Source organism: Protopterus annectens, chromosome 2.part1 (assembly GCF_019279795.1).
Source record: "Protopterus annectens isolate FY-2018-M chromosome 2.part1, PAN1.0, whole genome shotgun sequence".
In the NCBI taxonomy this organism is placed as follows: Eukaryota; Metazoa; Chordata; order Ceratodontiformes; family Protopteridae; genus Protopterus; species Protopterus annectens.
Window position 1 is genome coordinate 1,616,347,117 of NC_056729.1, and position 19,971 is coordinate 1,616,367,087.

Genomic DNA, 19,971 nt, shown 5'->3' on the forward strand with positions numbered 1-19,971 from the left:
TTTTGAGGTGGAGCATGTCCATTAATTCGGGTTGGACATGGCCTTGTATGTCAGGCACAGATCACCTCTGAGCAGACGGTATGCGACTGAATAGAGCTGGAGTTTCTTCAGTCGGGCATCGTATGACATATGTTTGAGCCCCTTTATCCTTTTGGTGAGGAACTTTTGGGGTCTTTCCAACTGCTGCAGGTGTCGGGTAAGGTACATTCGAATGGGGCGTTGTACTCAATCATTGGTCTGATAAGTGAAGAGTACAGGGTACAATGACCTCTCCTGATCTGGATGTGAATCCCTTCATGATCAGGTGGGCAATGTAGAAGGTCTTCCTAACCACTTTGGCAATGTGAGTGTCAAAAGAGAGGTTACTGTCAACTTGGGTCCCCAGGTCCCTGATAACTTCTTCCATGTTTAATGGATTACCACCTATGTGGTAATTAGGGGTTACCTTGTTTTTCCCAAAGGGTATGACTATACATTTTTTGGCATTTAGCTTAAGGCCATGGCTCTGGCACCAGTTATCCATTTCTATGAGACCTTTCTGGAGGATGTCTGTGTCTGATGGAGTGTCAATTATGGTGCCCAGTTTGCAGTCATCTGCAAATTTTGTCATCCACAATCTCCCTATGTTTGCCTGCACTTCAGAAAAATAAATGTCAAACAAGAGGGGGCCCAGGACTGAGCCCTGTGGGACACCGCTCGTGACCGGCTTAGAGTCTGACATGGCACCAGCAACTCTAACCCTGTGTGTTCTGTCCTTGAGCCAGTTTGCAACCCATCTTGTGACATATGGGTTTACATCTAAGCTGGTGAGCTTTTCTATGATGCCCGAGTGGGGTATTGTGTCGAACGCTTTTGCTAGGTCAAGGTAGGCAGTGTGAACTGCCTTACCCTCATCAATGGCCTTAGTGACTGTTTCGAAAAAGTCGACCAAGTTCAAGAGGCAGGATCTGCCCTTGACAAAGCCAAATTGGGTAGGATCCAGTGTCTGTAGGTCCCCAATGTCTTTATTTATGAGTTCCATTATGATCCTCTCCATAGCTTTGCAGACAAGGCTCGTCAAGCTTATGGGGTGGTAATTTCCAGGGTCCGTAGAAGCACCGCCTTTGTGGAGTGGGACCACAGTTGCCGTACGCCATTCTTTGGGTATGTATCCTGTAGTAAGGCTAAGATTAAACAGCAGCCTTATGTGTGGGTTTAGTTCCTCATTGAGTTCGTGTAGCACACAGCCGGGGACACTTTCCGGTCCCATTGATGCTGTGTTTTTTGCTTTAGAGAGAGCAGCTCTCACCTGGGCATCTGAGATGTTTGGGAGGCTAGACTCTGGTGGGATAGATATTTCTCCTTTTGGGGGGGAGGGAGAAATTTGCACTGAACCTGTCTGCCAGTATGTTGGCAATGTCTGTGGGTTCAGTGATTTTTATCATTTTGGACTAATTCTGAGCATATCTGGGAGTTTCCACCCAGGTTTCTAACATAGCTAAAGAAGGCTTTATGATTGTCTTTTGTGTCATTAGCGATTTTTCTCTCAAAGTTGGCCTTGGATGATTTTATGAGTGATCGTAGTTTTTTGCTAGTATTGATCAGAGATGCCTTCCCATTTAGGGATTTTCCTCTGTCATGTAGTAGCTTTCTCCTCTTGTTGTAGAGTTTGTTTATGGCTGGAGTCCACCAGACTGGGCGCCTGCCTTTGGTGGAAAGGGTCTTGATTTTATTAGGGATTGCTTGATCCATACATTCCTGGAGGTGCTCGTAGAAGGCATTTGTAAGGGTTTCAGCAGCGTGGGTTGTGGTTTCCACTGGCTCGAGGGCCTTGAAGGATACCACTCCAGTCTTAAGAAGTGTGAAGTTTGCTTTTGAGAAGTTCTTCACTGTGGTCTTTTCAGCTCTCAGTTTGTTTTTTTTTTTTTTTTTTTCTTTGGTTGCACTGTTATGCTGGGGAAGAACCACATACTCCCAAATCACAGAACAATGGAAATATGGCAAAGTCAGATTCTCTGAAACTGTTTTTCCCCAGTAGAACTGTTTTATGGAAATAGGCCTTTCTGGAAATGAGATAATCTAGTTGTTATGGTTGGGGGATGGGGGGGGGTTAATCCAAATGTAGGGCAAACAAGAACAAGCTTAGACAATAAGAGGTAGGGCTGTTTAGAACTGAGAAGACAGTAAAGACACCAGAGTAAACAACATTCCTAATTAATTTATAACCTATTCAGACATTTTATTTCTTTATTTGTGAACTGGCTAAATAGACTGGATAAAATTGTCTTTTTTCAAAGCAACCTTGAAGAACTCTCTTGGTTAATTGATTTGCGCAGATCTAAATCTAATATGTGACATTAACAAAACCTGCTGGAGAGACAGGTTTGTCTCCCAGGGGCTGCCCCATCTCTGAAATAGACTTCAGATACACGTCACACAGAGTATGTCACTGACCCTCTTCAAGTGCAACCTTGATCAGTGCATGGTGTGACGCCCATGCACTGGTCCAGTAATCAAGGAGCCTTAATCTTTACCAATAGCATCAGGGAGGGGTGTCCACATTGGGAGGATAAGTACACACACAGTAAAGTACAATTTCCCTTAAGAGCACACAGAGATCACAGTCAGTCTGGGGCTGGTTTCTCCCTTTCTCTCCAGATCCCCAATAAAATTCCCCACAGACACAGCTATAGGGTTCAGCTCTCAGCCAAGTAGTCAAGCCAAAACCTCCAGTACCCTCTCTGTCCAATCAGTGCTTTGTGTCTCTGGCCAGGTAGCTGACACACACACACACTTTGAGATATGAGTTATATACAAACACACAGACACTCCTGTGGAAGGCCACAGGTTCTCCAGGTTCTCCAGCTATGCCCTCCTCTGCCCAGACTATAAGGTAGAAATCACTGCCACCAACTACTCTTATCAGTGACTAATAAGGCCCTATCCAAAGGGTGACCAGTTCTACTGTGTAATGTTATTATTATCCAATTAGTAATTGTGATGAACAGCAAGGCTATTGGAGTGGCTTTGTACAGTATCACCAAATACATGCAAGAACTCTAAGAGCTTAACTCATCTCTACACAAAACAGCCACAGTTGAAAGGTTTTATAATATTTAATAATAAATAATAAAAAACACAATACTCATTAATTCAACACACCAACATTAAGAAGTTCAGAAATCCCAGGAAATACTTTAAAACAACATTGTAGGACAGTCTGACATGAATATGGAAAACAGCTAGACTAATCTTACTATTTCTATCTATTTCTAAAAGAAATCACTGTTCTGAATATCTTAATTACAGAGCAAAGCAAAGTGCTGGTGAGTTGATGTGTTCAGGCTCAGACACAAATACAAAATGCCATTCTTACGTTCTGAGATAGCCCTTAAATTGATAATACACATTACTGGTGAGTCATTTCAGATTACATCATTCTTGACACTTCTGCTTGTTTCCCATGCTTACAGAATTTAAAATATTACATTTCTTTGTAATCTGCATCTGCCCGGAAGCCACAGCAATAAAAGACGCTTTACATGTGAAACCTAGTAATTATCTCTGTCTTAGGACAATAGCAAGAATTTCCAGCTGCAGACATCCTGTCTCCTAGCTTGAGATCACACACAGTTGTAAAATTCTTTACTTATCAGCTTTCTTCCAGTAGGGTGCACTGTGGTTACATTTTTGAAGTTCAGTGCATAACACAATTTTCTTACAGTTGTCAAACAAGCCTGTGGATCATATTAATATTTATGACATAGAAGTATTTACAAAATTTTATCTAGCTGGGCTGGCAGCCCCTCAGTTTAACACATTCCTTCCCCACCCGAGAACTCAAGCTGGTTTTACAAGTGTCCCTTGAGAAATGTTGCTTGAGAGGGTTGAGTCTATGTGGGTATACCTTACCCCATTCCCTGTCTTGTGGGCCTATCTGTGTTGGCATTGCTAATCCCACTGCTGTGCGGCACTGACACATAGTATGCTTGCAACTCTAGGCACCACCTTAGCAACTTGGCATTTTGCTGGCTAGCTCAATGTAACCATGTTAGGGGATTGTGATCTGTAACTATAGTGAATTTCCTTCCATACAGATAAGGCTGAAGTTTCTGTAGTGCCCATACTATGGCTAGATATTCCTTTTCTACAGCTGCATAGCATTCCTCCCTGGGTTGGAGCCTACGACTGAGATAAACCACTGAGTGCTCTTCTCCCTTTGAAGAAATCTGGGTAAGTATAGCCCCCACCCCATGGTTCAAAGCATCCACCTGCACAACAAATTCTTTGCTGTAATCTGGACTGGCTAACACAGGGGGTCCTCCCAAAGCTTCTTTAAGCTTGTGGAATGCCTTCCCACATGCTGTGGTCCAAACTACTTTATCTGGCCTGTTTTTCCTTGTCAGGTCTGTGAGGAGAGCAGCTATGGTACTATAATTGGGGACAAATATTCTGTAGTACCCTGCTGCCCCTAAGAATGCCCCCATCTGCTTTTTGATAACAGGTGCAGGCCATGCCTGAATGGCTTCCACTTTGGCAAATTCTGGCCTGATCTTACCACTCCCCACTCTATGTCCCAGGTAGGAGACCTCTGTCATACCCACCTGACATGTGCTGGACTTAATGGTCAACCCTGCCCTCTGTAGTCTGCCCAGTAGCTCCCTGACATGCTGAAGGTGTTCTTGCCAGGAATGGCTGTAGATGGCAATACCATGTAGGTAAGCAAGGGCAAAATCTACTGCTCCTGCTTGGATATAATCTACCAGCCTCTGGAAAGTTGCTGGGGCATTTTTCATCCCAAAGGGCATCTTTGTGAACTCATACAAGCTAAAAGGAGTCACAAAGGATGACATCTCTATAGCACTGGGAGTCAAGGGAACCTGCCAGTAACACTTGGTAAGATCAATGGTGATAAGATACTTAGCCTCACCCAGCTGCTCTAGGGCTTCATTTGTCCTAGGCATGGGGTATGCATCTGACTCTGTGTGACTACTTAATTTCCTGTAGACCACACAGAACGTGGTGCTTCCATCCTTCTTTGGCACCAGCACCACTGAGGATGCCCAGGGACTGTTGAACTCTTGAATTACCCCTAGGTCCAACATTTCCTGTATCTCCTCCCTCAGAGTCTGAGTCTCTCAGGCACCTTGTAATGGGCCTGCCTAATAGGCCTTTGGGGTCCTGTATCCACCTGGTGCTGCACCAGGTAGGTACACCCTAGTTTTCCAGTGAACATGTCCCCAAATTCCTATAACACTGCTTGGATTTCTCGAACCTGGGTAAGAGATAGCTGCTGGGACATTGCTACACCTTCCACTGAGGTGTCAGTCCGAGCCTCTCTGAGGAAATAAGTCAACAGATCCCCCTCAGATTCCTCCTGTCATCTACTGCAAATACTCAGCACAAGTGCCTCCCTATCATGGTAAGATTTCATCATGTTAACATGGTACAATTTGTGCTCCTGCCTAGCAGTTCCAACATGTAGTTAACATCACTGACTTTCCTTGCCACTTTGAAGGGTCCCTCCCAAGCTGCCTGCAGCTTTTTGTGTCTGACAGGAATGAGAACCATTGCCTGCTGCCCTACAGCATATTCTCTAGCTCGAGCATTACTGTCATACCAGACCTTTTTCTGCTGTTGGGCTTCTGCCGGATTCTCCTGGGCCAAGCCTATGAGTTCCCTGAGCCTTGTCCTGAGGTTTAGGAGATATGCCACAACATACTCCTTGTGAGATTCACACTCACCTTCCCACTAATCTCAAACTAAATCTAGAGGTCCTCCACCCTATGCCCATACAGCAATTTAAAGGGTGAAAAACCTGTGGATTCCTGGGGAACCTCTCTGTAAGCAAAAAGATGGGGCAAATATTTGTCCCACTCCCTCTTAAACTGGTCTGCAAATGCCCGTAGCATGGACTTGAGTGTAGAGTTTAACCTCTCAACAAGACCATTAGCCTGAGGATGGTAGTGGTTGGTCTTTAGGTGCTTCACCCCACAGTACTTCCACAGACAAGTCAGCAGGTCTGACATGAAATTGGCACCTCTGTCAGTCAGTATTTCTTTTAGGAAACCTACCCTGCTGAAAATCTGTAACAAAGCATTTGACACCTTTTCTGCCTCAATGGAGGACAAATCTAATGCCTTAGGGTATCTGGTAGCATAATCTGCTAGTACTAGAATATACTTTTCCCCTGTGAAACTTGGGGTATTCAGAGGCCTGAAAATATCCATAGCACCCTCTGAAATGGCTCCTCAATCACAGGCAAGGGCATCAAATGAGCTTTCACTTTGTCTCCTGCCTTGCCTACCTTTTCACACTGGTCACAGGTCCTGCAGTACCTTATTATATCTTTGGAAATCCCAGGCCAATAAAAGTTCTGCATAATACTTATCTTTGTATGTTTTATGCCCATATGACCTGCAAAGGGAATATGATGGGGTATGGCTAGACATGCCAGACGGTAGGCTCTAGCCACTACCAACTGCTGTATTCTCTCACCCTTTAGCCCTCCCTCAGGGGTCCACTCTCTATACAGTAACCCTTTTTCCCACTATACAGATTCCCCCTTCCCTTGAGAAACAGGTGCCTCAATAGTTACCTGCCTCAGGCCTTGTAATGTAGGGTCTGAGAGCTGAGCCTGTCTCAGCTCTCTCTTTGCAACCCTTCCCACCTCCCCTTACACAGGAAGTCTGGCATCCTCTGACAGTGGTGCCTCACTGTCAGACTGGGTACTACTATTCACCTCTACCTTTGAGTCACTCTGTCCAAGGGAACATCAGTACCAAGAAGCAGCTGGGGCTCACTTTCAGTCTCACTGCTACAAGGTAGCTCCCTCTCTGAAGTAACCACCTTACCAGTCCTGGCTGCAAGTATATGGTCTGACTGGGTCTCCCCCAGGCTACCACATGCTTGTCTCCAAGCCTAACTGCATGTAACTGCATTAACACATGGTACTGCATTATCAAAATCCTTCAGGACATCTGCAGGATGGTAGTTTGGTACCCCTGTTGTCTCAAGACAACCTACTATTGGCATTTTGTCATTCCCACTTACTGGCTGCCTCACCTTTTGTTCCCCACCTTGCCTCTATGGACATCTATATGCCACATGGCCCCACTGGTTGCATTCAAAACATTTAACCCTAGGTCCTGGACGTGTACCTGGACTAGTGGCTTCCCCTGCTACTAGCAGATTCTGTTGGGGCTGTCTGAGCTGTCCACCATGGCTTTCTTTAGACCCATGAGCAGTACCTGGTGTCCATGTCCTGTGCAGGGATGCCCTGCTTGCTAGGTATAGGTCTCCCTTTTTCCCCAACTCATCTGAAGTAGCACATTGTCTATCAGCTAACCAGATCCTCTTGTCCTCAGGCAAAGTGCTAAGGGTTTGTTCCCTCACCAAAAGGTCTGCCAACCCTTCAAAAGTGGTGACCTGATATCCACATACCCACCTATGAAAATAAGTGCTTAATTCAGCAATATATTTACACACACTTTCATCTGCTTTGCATCTATGCTCATGAAACCTTTCCCTATAAGCTTCAGGCGTTAGCTTAAAAACATCTAGCAAACAAGTCTTTACAACATTATAGTTTTAAAAAATCATGATGAGATAGCTTGAACAACACAGTTACAGCTTTACCACGGATAAGGGGGTCAGGAACCGGTCAGTATCACACTGTTTACATACCCTCTCAAACATATGAATGACACTATCAAAATTATCCCCCTCTGTAAACTGTAGAAGAAATGTATTGACCTTTTGTGCTTCTGGGATCCGGTTACTCCCTTCTCCATTACCTCCATGACTCTGGTGAAGAGTCAGCATCTCCTTTTCATGCTGCCTCTGCCTCTATGTCTCCTCAGCCTCCAGGCATAGCAGTTTCTCATTCTCCTCAGCCTGCAGATGCCACAGGTTCTCATTCTCCTCAGCCTAAAATGTCAGTTTTTCATTTTCCTCAACCTGCAAATGTCACAGGTTCTCATTCTCCTCAGCCTGCAGATGTCACAGGTTCTCATTCTCCTCAGCCTGCAGATGTCACAGGTTCTCATTCTCCTCAGCCTGCAGATGCCACAGGTTCTCATTCTCCTCAGCCTGCAGATGTCACAGGTTCTCATTCTCCTCAGCCTGCAGATGCCACAGGTTCTCATTTTCCTCAGCCTGCAGATGTCACAGGTTCTCATTCTCCTCAGCCTACAGATGTCACAAGTTCTCATTCTCCTCAGCCTGCAGATGTCACAGTTTCTCATTCTCCTCAGCCTGCAGATATCACAGTTTCTTATTCTCCTCAGCCTGCAGATGTCACAGTTTCTCATTCTCCTCAACCTGCAGATGTCACAGGCTCTCATTCTCCTCAACCTGCAGATGTCACAGGTTCTCATTCTCCTCAGCCTGCAGATGTCAGTTTCTCATTTTCCTCAGTCAGTTTCCTCAGCAAAAATGAGGGGACACCACTGCAGTCAGCCCATTGTATGTAATTCCCTGATGCTTGGCCAGATGTGTGCAGGGACTAGGGTTCAAGAAGAAAAATAATGCTTGAACTCACCACTTATTGCTATCCAAATAATGGACCCTCCTGGTTGACCCTCATCCCTCTGTTGGAGAATGAACCATAGGCTGATTGGCCATGAAGGGTCAACAGGCAATGGGATAAAAAGTGAAAAGAAAAGCTAAAATTTCCCCTTAATTCACTATACAGATCACCACAAGACTGTAACCTCCAGTCTGTTGTTTCTAGCATGCTAAAGCCACAGGTTAAGTACTGGCTTCCCTTCACACTCAAAGCATTGCTCATAATCATGAACAAAGCTTGGCTTCAGTGGAAGAATTCTAAACTACCTTCCAACCAGGAAAGATTTATAACATTGCAAGACCTTGCAAAAAGCCAGTTAGATGTCAAAACACTGCATACCACATATACTAAAAACCTACCTAGCTCTCAAACTTTAACCAGCTTTGGAAATAAGTAAACCTTGGCACTGCATGTCCAAATAAACCAAGTGTTCCTCATAGACCCAAAAAGCCTCTCACTGGACACCTTTCTCCTGACACAATTTCTTAAAAGAATTCTCCCATCTACCACAAACTGGAACACTTCCCTAAGAAAACATCCTCATCTAGTTCCCTACTAATCAAATAGATACACTTGCATCCTTCCAAATATATATATCCCTTTCCATTTTCATAAAATTAGGAAAAAAGAAATGAAAAATCAAATTCCGTATATCAAACCTACTGGAGTTGACCAGTTCCTTCCCTTTGTAAAGAGCACATTCCTTTCATTCAGTAAAATACCGACCATTTAGAAATATGCAACAATTAATCTGTTAGCAAAAATACCCAATCCCTCTTCCACTTCAGACTTCTGACCAGTAGCGGTTCTCTCATCCTTAGGTAAAATTGTAGAAGAACAGAACTAATCGACTAACAGTTCTCCACTTACATTCATCAATAACACCTCCATTCCAAACAACAGAATGGCTTTTAGCCTGGCAGAAGCAACATAATTAACACCTGGACTTTTTCTGATGACATTTTAATTAATAGGGACAATAGAAATCATAGCATGGCACTCTTTATGGCCTTGATAACACCCTTTGCCTTAACGAACTGCAATCTACTCACCATAGGCATAAGTGACAAAGCATCAACCTGGTTTAAGAACTTCTCTAAAGAATGCTTCCTAGTTCAAAGTAGAGTTCACCCTCTCCAGCCCTGGTTCATTAACGCAATAATGATGTGAGCACTGAGTGCACACTAATATTATTTTGCTGTTATGTCACAAGTCTGTGGAATTTGTGTTACTCTGCTGTACAGCGTTCCTTGTGAATTATCGTATTACTATAAACTGTAAAAAACAGAACATGATTTCTGAAACTTTTGTTGAATAGATCAGCTTTTTCAGTGTTATTATTTTTCTAAATCTGTATATTTTCAAATAGTTTCAGGTAGCTTTGTTAAAGGCTACAAAGCACAGTATTGTATTCAATAACGTGTTGGATATGTGAGGCATAACACTGAACAGTCAAACCTCTGGGGTGATTAGACAAGTCCTTTAGAATTTGAATAACTACTCCATATGCCTCTCTGACTTTGGTAGATAGTCACCATGTTATTGCTGTTTTCTATTGTCCCCATTTCTTTAATGGTGGCTGTATTGTTTTTCTTTTAACTATTGATTTTATGATAATTTGTGTACTTTTTACAAACCTCATGATGCTACATTTATTGACATTAATTGATGTGATATCTATTAATGAGTATAGTAACTGGCTAGGAAATGGATGGAGAAGTCATTTAAAAAATATTGAGAGGTTTTCTAAAGTTTGGGACACTGAGAAGCTTATGAACCGAGGTACTGTTAGGAAGGAAAGTGAGGAAGTTTGTTAGGTAAAGGGGGTATATTGTGGAATGGAATGGAACTGGAAATGATTTTTTGTATAGATTCAAGAAAGTGCTTAAAGAAACTTTTGGCTATTGAGGCATCATTCAGCTGTGGAAGAGTGATGGAGATAGTCAGATGACCAGAATACAGTATTTTGCATACCTGCAGATTCCGCTGTTTAATGAAATATGATTTTTGCTACCTTCAGTTATTTTGTTATGTGTAAACTTTGCAGAGATCAATGGGGCTATATAATTTATTAAACGAGTATCATATGTGGGCCCTAACAGCCATGCATTTCTTAATTTCTGGGATAATCTAGGCCGGGGTTGATACATGGAAGACTTTTTTTGTCTTTTTTCTATGGGTATGAATTTATTGGCAGTGGTTAGGGTCAACTGATTAAAGAAGGATACAGCTTATCTGTTCCAGTAGTTTCTGAGGTGAGTTGGAAGAGGTTATAAATGTGTAAAAAAGGATGTAGAAGCTTCATAGGTTAATAATGAGTCAATGTTGATACCTCCAAAGATTAGGACTTGCTTTACTTGCAAGTCTTCCCCTTGCTGACCATCACCTGGCACCAACTTCCTTCAGTTGGAACCACCTTAACCTCCCTTGGGTTCACCCAGGAGAATAAGGACACTGGTGCAACATCGTAATGTTGCTGAGGAGTGCACCCTAAGTCTCACCACCCTGCGTAAGCTTTGCAACCTATGCAATGGCTGCTATTGGGAGGTAATTGTCCTCTTCTGCTCATGTGCAACCTCCAGATATAACAGTGTACCACTTGCAGCATGCACTTTACCAGGCTCTTAATGCTGTTATTGCTGCAAGCCTATGCAGGCTTCCTTCCCAGGGATGGGTGAGCAGGCATTGGCCATTCACTCCCATTTCTCAAAATTGTTTTAATGTGAGTGCATTGCCCTTCACAGCATAAACACCCAGTCCTCTCCTAAATATGGCCACATAAGCAGTGTCACCAGCATCAGTGCCTTCACTGAGTAAAAAGGTGACAACAATGACAGATCTGGGGAACTTTACAGAGACTGTATTTGTTGTTTGTTCACAGGTCCTCCGTTTGTTTGTGGTAGTGTGATACAAGTGGCTCAGTTTTCACACTGTTTTTTTCTCTTGCCAGATCACATCTAGACATGCACAAATATATCAGAGGTTTCTTTAACAAAAACACCATCTGAAAATGTTTTTCTACTCCTTTCTTAGTTACCATTTCTATTATCAACAGATGACCTTAGCTGCCCTTTCAGAACTTAGAATTGTTACTTTTTAAGAATGCTGGCTGCTAGCTCTCTATTCCTGTCACTCCACAGCTAGCTGTCTAAAGAGACTATCAATTTTAGCTGCATGTGTAATGTTGTTATGGTGCTTTATATTGTATTGTTTCCATGCTGTAACAGGTTTTGGACAGATTCAACAGAAACTGGCAGCATGCTGAATACTGAAATAATCCTCAGACCATGAACTTTTTAAAACCCAGCCTTCACCATCAATCTTTCTTTACTTTCTTATATTTTCAGCAGCATTAGGATAAGTATCTGTAGACATGCCTCTCAGCCTCTTAACATTTATAGTACCGCCCATTAGAAATCCTGGCAGAAGTCCAAAAAGTAGAGATCATCACTCAACACTTGTCTGAACTTAAAAAAAAAAAAAAGACTTGAATATAAAACTGTAGCAGACAGCTATGCATACTCCTTGTTACATTTCCTACAGTTGCTCACATAGAAAAATACACTAATAGCACAGGCTAGAAGCCCGCTGTGTTATTAATTTTCTTAGCTGCACTGTGCTACTGGTCTATTCACTTGATCGTAGCTAGAACACCACAGTGAATCTTTTGGCTCCATTTTGACTTTAACAAGCTCTTCTGTCATTGGTTTTACTATAGCGCCAATAAAAGAGCACAAATTGGAGCTGTCACAAAACAAATCAGAGCAGTGGAACACAGATGAAAATTAATACCAATATATGAAAGCTCCACCAGATGTTGAGCAGGGGATAGGTATGGGTGCAGAAATGCTACTGAATGATGTAAATGCCTTTTCGTCTTTTTCCCAGTTATGGGTCACCACAGCGGAACTCTGGTCCGCTAATGATTGGTAGTTGAGTTTTACGTGCCGAGTTACCAGCCCTGATGCACAACCTTCATCGAAGGTATGCCCATTCACAAATGTCTTCACGCAGAAGATGCTCTAGCTGAGAATCGATCCGGACAGTGTCTTACTGTGAGGCAACAACGCTACCGCAGCACAAATGCTACTGAATGAAATAAGCAGAATAAGAAGCAGGCAAACATGCCCATGAACTATGCAAACAAAGCAGCAATAGTACAGGCTGTATAACAAATGGTATGGTGAATGCCAAGTAAAAGTATTTAGAGAAAATATAAAACTATGATATTAAATACTAAAAATATTTAAAACTATTATGTTTAGACATTTTAACTTGGACAGTAAATCTGACATATGGAAAGCTAGCATAGGGAATAAAACGTCAGCATTACTCTCTTGTACTCATTTTTGAACTCTAAATCAGTGGCTGATATTTGCTGAATGGCAGTAGATGAAGCTGTGCAATTCTTTCAGTGCAGTCTGTTAGTTACACAGTTCCCAGCTGTCAGTTAAAGAATTCAGTGCTAAATTCCAAGTCAGACACTCAAATTGACAATACAAATGTTGACGCCTAAACTTCCTGTCTTCATGTGACCAGATGGTCCAACAGACAGTTTCCACCTCATAGCACCAGGTTTCAGTTTTAAACTCCGTAGGTTCATAGGTAGGTACTAGGCTATCGGCCCTGGGGCCTATACAAGCCCAGCCAAAAAGGTACCCTGGCTTTTGCCACCCAAGAAAATTATTTTCCTGTTCCACTGTCGAGCAGAGCCACAGAGGTGATCCCTGGGGTGAATTTCCTATTTCCCATCCAATCATCAAGATTTTTCTTGAAGAGTGCTAATGAGGAGCTTTGTTTGATATAGATAGGTAGTTTATTCCAGAGTATGGGAAGTCTCTGGGACAGGAATCTGTCCCTCCAGCATGTTCTATTTATTGTGGTGACAAGGTTTAGGTCCCTAGAGTGTGGAGCTCGGAGGGATTGGGATTTCTTTAAGTGGAGCATGTCCAACAGCTCTGGGTTTGACATAGCTTTGTATGTTAGGCAGAGATCACCTTTGAGTAGGCGATATGCGATGGAGTAAAGCTGTAGTTTTTTGAGATGGTCTGCATAGGACATCTGTTTGAGACCGGTAATCCTCCTTGTGAGGTATTTCTGCGGCCTTTCCAGTTGTTGTAGATGTCTTGTGAGGTACATACCAAAAGGGGCATTGTCCTCTATAATGGGTCTAATGAGTAATGAGTAGAGGGGAACAATTACCTCTTTTTCTGGATGAGAAACCTTTTGTGATGAGGTGTGCCACGTAGAAGAATTTCCTGACTACTGTGGATATGTGATTATCAAAGGAGAGACTACTGTCCACCTGTGTCCCAAGGTCTTTTATCACACTTTCAGTGTTAAGAATACTACCGCCTATGTTGTAGTTCATGGGTACAGAGTTTTTACCAAAGGGGATGACAATGCACTTTTTGGCATTGAGCTTGAGGCCATGGCTTTGACACCAAGCATCTGTCTCAGTGAGGCCCTTTTGTAGGATATCCACGTCATTAGGAGTTTTGATTATGGCTCCCAGTTTGCAGTCATCTGCGAACTTCGTTAGCCAAAGACCTTATGTGTTAGCCTGTACTTCAGAGAAGTAGATACCAAACAGGTGAGGACCCAGGATTGAACCCTGTGGTATTCCACTTGTCACTGGTCTGAAGTCGGATTTGGAGTCTGCTACTTTCACAGTGTGGGTTCTGTCAGTGAGCCAGTTGGCAACCTATCTTGTGACATAGGGATTTATACCTAGTTTAGTGAGTTTATCTATAATTCCAGAGTGGGGGATGGTGTTGAAAGCCTTGGCAAGATCTAGATAGGCTGTGCATTCCAAGGACTTCCAAAACATTCTATCTAGCCCTCCACTCAATCTGGGAAAACACAGAAAATGAGTGTAGCTTTACCTGTTTCTATTTGTCAGCTACTTCTACATCCTTTTGACCCATTTTGTGCCTACGTGACTCAATTTATTATTCACTGTACAATGCACAACACATTCTTTCTAAAGGTCTTGCAGAAATAAGATGTAAAATACATGCTAACATGCTCTCTCTGAGGTCTTCATGTTAGACTGTGTCTGTGTGTGTATGTGTGTGAGTTTGTGCCTAAATATATGCGTGTGTGCATGTGTGTGTGTGTTTGTGGGCATGATTGTTAGTTACTATACTTACGAACACTAGAGTCATGAGGTTGGTCCATTTATCCACATACCATAAGAACACTGCATCTCAATTACCATTTTTGCAGTACCGGTAACAGAATTTTAGAGTGAACCCTAGAGCAAGTAAACATACACTGTTCACTGAATGACATTATTTGTAAAAATACCTTTCTGTACATGGCACAATGCTTAGTGAAGAGGTTTCCACTCCTAGCTCTAGGGTTCACTCTAAAATTCTGTTACCGGTACTGCAAAAAAGGTAATTGAGATGCAATGTTCTTATGGTATGAGGATAAATGGATACAGGACCAACCTCATGACTCTAGTGTTCGTAAGTATAGTAAATAACAATCATGCCCACAAACATGCACACACATGCACACACGCATATATATAGGCACAGACTCACACACATACACACACAGACACACACTCTAACATGAAGACCTCAGAGAAAGCATGGTAGCATGTATTTTACATCTTATTTCTGCAAGACTTTTAGAAAGAATGTGTTGTGCATTGTACAGTGAATAATAAATTAAGTCACGTATGCACAAAATGGGTCAAAAGGATGTAGAAGTAGCTGATAGATAGAAACAGGTAAAGCTACGCTCTTTTTATGTGTTTTCCCAGATTGGGTGGAGGGCTAGATAGAATGTTTTGGAAGTCCTTGGAATGCACATTGGAAATGCTTGGTTTAGAGAAGTGCAAAAGAAAAAAAAATAGAGATGAAATAGACTTTTACTCCAAATACTTCAAACATTCCCTTATACTTAGATTTGAAGCTAACTGTAGGTAAGTTAGGAGGGTAGCCTAATGGTTAAGATGTTTTACTTGCAAGCGCAAGGTACAGGGTTTGAGTCTCATAAGGGATAGTTGGCTAGTCTTAAAATGGCTCACAAGGGCAGTTAGCTTAGTACTAATCTATGAACCTATGCACCTTTGTTGCATACAAACATTTCTGAAAACATTAATATGTGGAGCAATGCATAAAAATACCTTATCCTACAACCACACTGCTATGCTGAAGAAAACTTGGCCCTTTGTGTCAGCTTTGTTTGTTTTAATTCACTAAAACTTTACATGCAGATACCCATGCATGGACATGAGTGTTGACATGCACGCAAATACACACACATACACACTACCACCTGCACAACCACATCATAAAAATTTACTTTTCCTTATAAACTAATTATTATTTATCCTTCAGGTTATTCAGTTATGAAAACAAACTACTAGACATAATACAATATTACTGAGATTAATATCCTACATAAAGTGACACAAAATTATATCTCAGCCTGCCTAAACCTTAAGCTCACCATTAAAATCAGTCACAGCTTTAACTAAAATAACTAAATTAAAATATAACTTTTACAATATATCCACATCATAATATTCCATCCCACTGACTCCCCATTCATTGTAATGCCTTACTAATTTCCCACCTACTTTCATCATTACCAGCTTTACCTATACAACAGAAATCACTGTCCTTTACAACATGTAAATGAGGTTTGGTAACAAACCAGTTTGTCCAGGGACATCTTCGGAGGGTGGGGGGGGGGGTAGATAAATATATTAGTAGGAGTTAAGAGGGTAGGGGGGATGAAAGGGTTAAATGGGATTAGAAGTTAAGAGGGTAGGGGGGTTGAAAGGGTTAAATGGGATTTGGGGATGTTTGGGAGGAAATGAGGTAAGGGTAAGGAGGGGCTTAAGGGGTTTATGCAAGTGTAACTGGGGAAGGAATCCACATTTTGGCGTGAACTTGCTAAAACAAGGGATGCGTTCAAGGCAACCTTTAGGTATTTGAGAATAATTAGTCTGTGAGTTAATAGCAATTCGATGGCGATAGTGTTTTTTTCTTTCTCTTTCTCTTTCAGGGTCAGTCGGTATGGTGGGGGAGCTGGTACTGGTTCATTGGTGTTTAATGTAGATGTAATCTGTTTAGGGATGGGTGGTCCATGGTCGGGGGCAGTTCTGTTTATTATTCAGCACTTGGTTTTTCAGAGTTGGCTGCTGTTATGGGTATAAGGTTCCCTCACTGGTTTTCATTTCAGCTCCACGTTTGTTGCGGCCTAGTTTTTGGGTCACTGCATGTTATTGCAATATGTTACAGGTCAGTGAATTGGATTACTGCATTGGGGTAGGGGTCGGTTGGCAAGGCGACAGCAGCTCGGGTGATGTCATTTTGGTGGCTTGGTGTTTCATTGGTTAGATGGGGTGGAGGGACCGTAAATATTATTTTCGTGGGCTGGAGCTCCTTGAGGTAAGGGTGTTTGTGGTGCATGCACGGTGAAGTTATTAGTGAGCATGGAACTTGTGGAGCCACGTTTGATTACGGTAGATGGGTATGCACTGAGTTCGTGGCTGATTCCTTTCCCTCTCAATGTCTAGGTTTTGCCTCATACTTGGACTGTTCTTATAAGTTGTGGTTTGGTGGCAAATGATTGCAGAATGAAATCGTTAAACAAAGACAAGGAGGTGAGATTCGGACTTTGTATCCCTTGGACAATGCACTTTAAATTAGGTTTAGTTGTCTAGTTCCTTCCTAGGTTTCCACGAAGGACTAAGGGCTTGCTCAGTTTAGTTATTTATTTAATTTTGGGTGTTTTGAATGCAGGTTTTTTTTAGCAGGGCAGTCTTGGTATGCTCCGGAACTTTTTAAGTATTTGTAGCATTTTTTCCTCCTTTGTACTATTACCATATGCATATCTTTGAAAATGAGGGATAGTCTGCGTGTCAACTCATGGTTTCCTTATCAGCTTGGTTGGTATAGTGTTTATTGTATGGAAGCAGTTTGGGATCGGTGCAAAGAATAGGGTCAGAATGATTTGGATTACCAAATGACTGTGGGATTCTTTTTCTGTTATAAGTAAAGAATTGTTTAAAAAAAGGGGCTGCAGTTAATGTACAAAGTAAGCTTTTGAACCATACCGCTCAACTGTCCAGATTTTGCCTCATATTTTGGACTGCTCCTCATAAAAAAATTTTGTTTTTCTTTTTACAAATCACATGGATGATCTAAAATTAGTCACTAAATAATGACATGCATTTGAGTTTCAGACTTCATATTCTTCAGAAAATGCATGCTAATGCAAATCCTATTATTCTAGCAACTTTCTAAGTTTATAGGGGCAATATTTGGAATGTGCCCCTAATTTGGGCCTTTATTCCCCCATTGTGTCAGGCTTTGGCCAGAATTTTGGAGCTGAGAGATGGAGAGGTATGTTTTGAACTGTTAATGGACAGCTTCCAGTAACCAAAAGGTGAAGAGTTTCATTCTTTCTGATGCAGTCACAGGAGGGCGCCTTAATGTTCATCTCATTATTATTTAGGGCTTTGCAGATTTCTTATTCTGAAAGGGCTTAAATGTGGGCGTGTTTCTCATAATATTTTTGGTCTTCTGGCAAATTGCTGGGATGATCTGAGGATTGAAGTCGCTCATTAATGAAGTCTATAGAAAGAATTTGCTAAGGTGAACACTTATGCTAGTGGGGGGAATACTCTTCAGGTTTCTTGCACCATGATGTTTAGAGGTCAAGTTTGCTGTTAGCCAGGAGGAAGCAGTCTAGGGGGTTTTTGAACAATGAGTCAGGAGGCGTTTACTAGTAACTCTTGGCTGGCCAGATTTTCTCTGAACATCCAGTTTTTAAGTTACACTGCTTTATTGCCTCATATGGTGATCTGTTCCTCATAAAATTGAGGTTTTTCTAGCTAATCATGGAGATGGCCTAGGACTGCAGCACTAGCTTGCCAGGGTGAGTTCTCGGTTTTGTTGCAGGGGTTGATGTTGGGAAATGGAGGTTCATGGGATTATAGTTTATGTGGCACTTTGTGATGGAGGTATTTTAGTCATTCAGAAGGTGGTTTGTTGGTCAGCAAATGCTAGGCTGGTTATGTTTTTGGCTAATATTGCATAGTTGGATTTTGGAAAGGAAATTTCAGTTTTGTTATTACATACACTGGGTGGGAAATAGGGTTTTAGGTAGGCATGATGGTGGCAATTGCCCTCGTACGGTTTTGCGTGATGTTGGGTTTAATGTTTTGGTATTGACTGTGGCACGCAATGTTCTGGGACTCCTTATGATGTTATTACTGGAAGTTAGAGTAAATGCGAGTTACTTAAGGTACAGAAGTTATACAAAATTATGGTTATTATTTTAGTATTGGAGAAGGATCATTGGATTATTTTAACCATTTAGTCAACTGGTGGCTTTTGGGTATTTATATGGCAGGGTTTTGGGTTCATGATAGGCATCCAGTTTGGTTTAGGGGGATGTTGTACACTGAATGATGTTTGGCTTATCCCTCCTTTTATGGGTGGTTAGGTCTGAAACTTTTGGTAAGAGGGAGGAGGAACAGCCAGGTCAGGCTGGTGGGTGGAGAAGAGGGACAGGCTTCCCCTCTTCTGTTCCCCCTCTGGTATTGGATGTTAATTTCAATGAGTTTGGAAAGGAAAGTGAGCAGTTGGAGGCTGATTGATAAATAAGCGAGCCTCATCCAAACATTAGCAGGAATACTCTTAAGGTTACAGCATGAGGGTGTGGGTGGTATACAGGGGTACTGAAGAATGGAATGAAAGGAATGATTATGAAAGCCTGCAAACAAAACCTGATTAAGGGAAATGTTTTGAGTGGACAAGCCTGGGTGGTTTACAGACATCTAAGGGCTAAAGGGCCAGAGTATGACCAGCACATTCAGTTAGTGCATAGGTGGTACGTATGTAATTTCAATAAAACTTAAAAACAAAAGCAAGTGGAATGTGAGGAGTGGGTGTTGAAACTGTGGTGGGAAGGGGCACATTATCTTCATATGTGGATTAAATGCAGCATAATAAGGGGCTATGCAGTAAAGCCGTTGCATCGTGGCAGACTGTCTACAAGATGAACATAAGCAAGACACTGAGGTTTTACCTTTCTGGGATGGATGGCAACACAGAAAGGTGCCTGACAAAGGTCTGGGCTGGACTAATGTCTGCAGTTATATGGGTGAAAGGAGAAATACCAAGGACATTGAAAGGACAGAACTAGAAGCAGATGTATGATAGCAAAAGATGCTGTAGGGACAGATACGTGTCTCAGAGACTACCCCTTCTTTGGAACAGACAAATTCTTCATGTGAAGCAGAGCCCTTCCCTGACCTTCTTCAAATGCAATTTGGATCAATGGATGAGGAATTGTAAATTCTCACCTGGGGTGATGCCTATGTTCCTTATGGACAGAAGCAGTCTGTAAAATACCCAAAGGCTTAGGCACAAAGCTAAGTCATCCTCCAG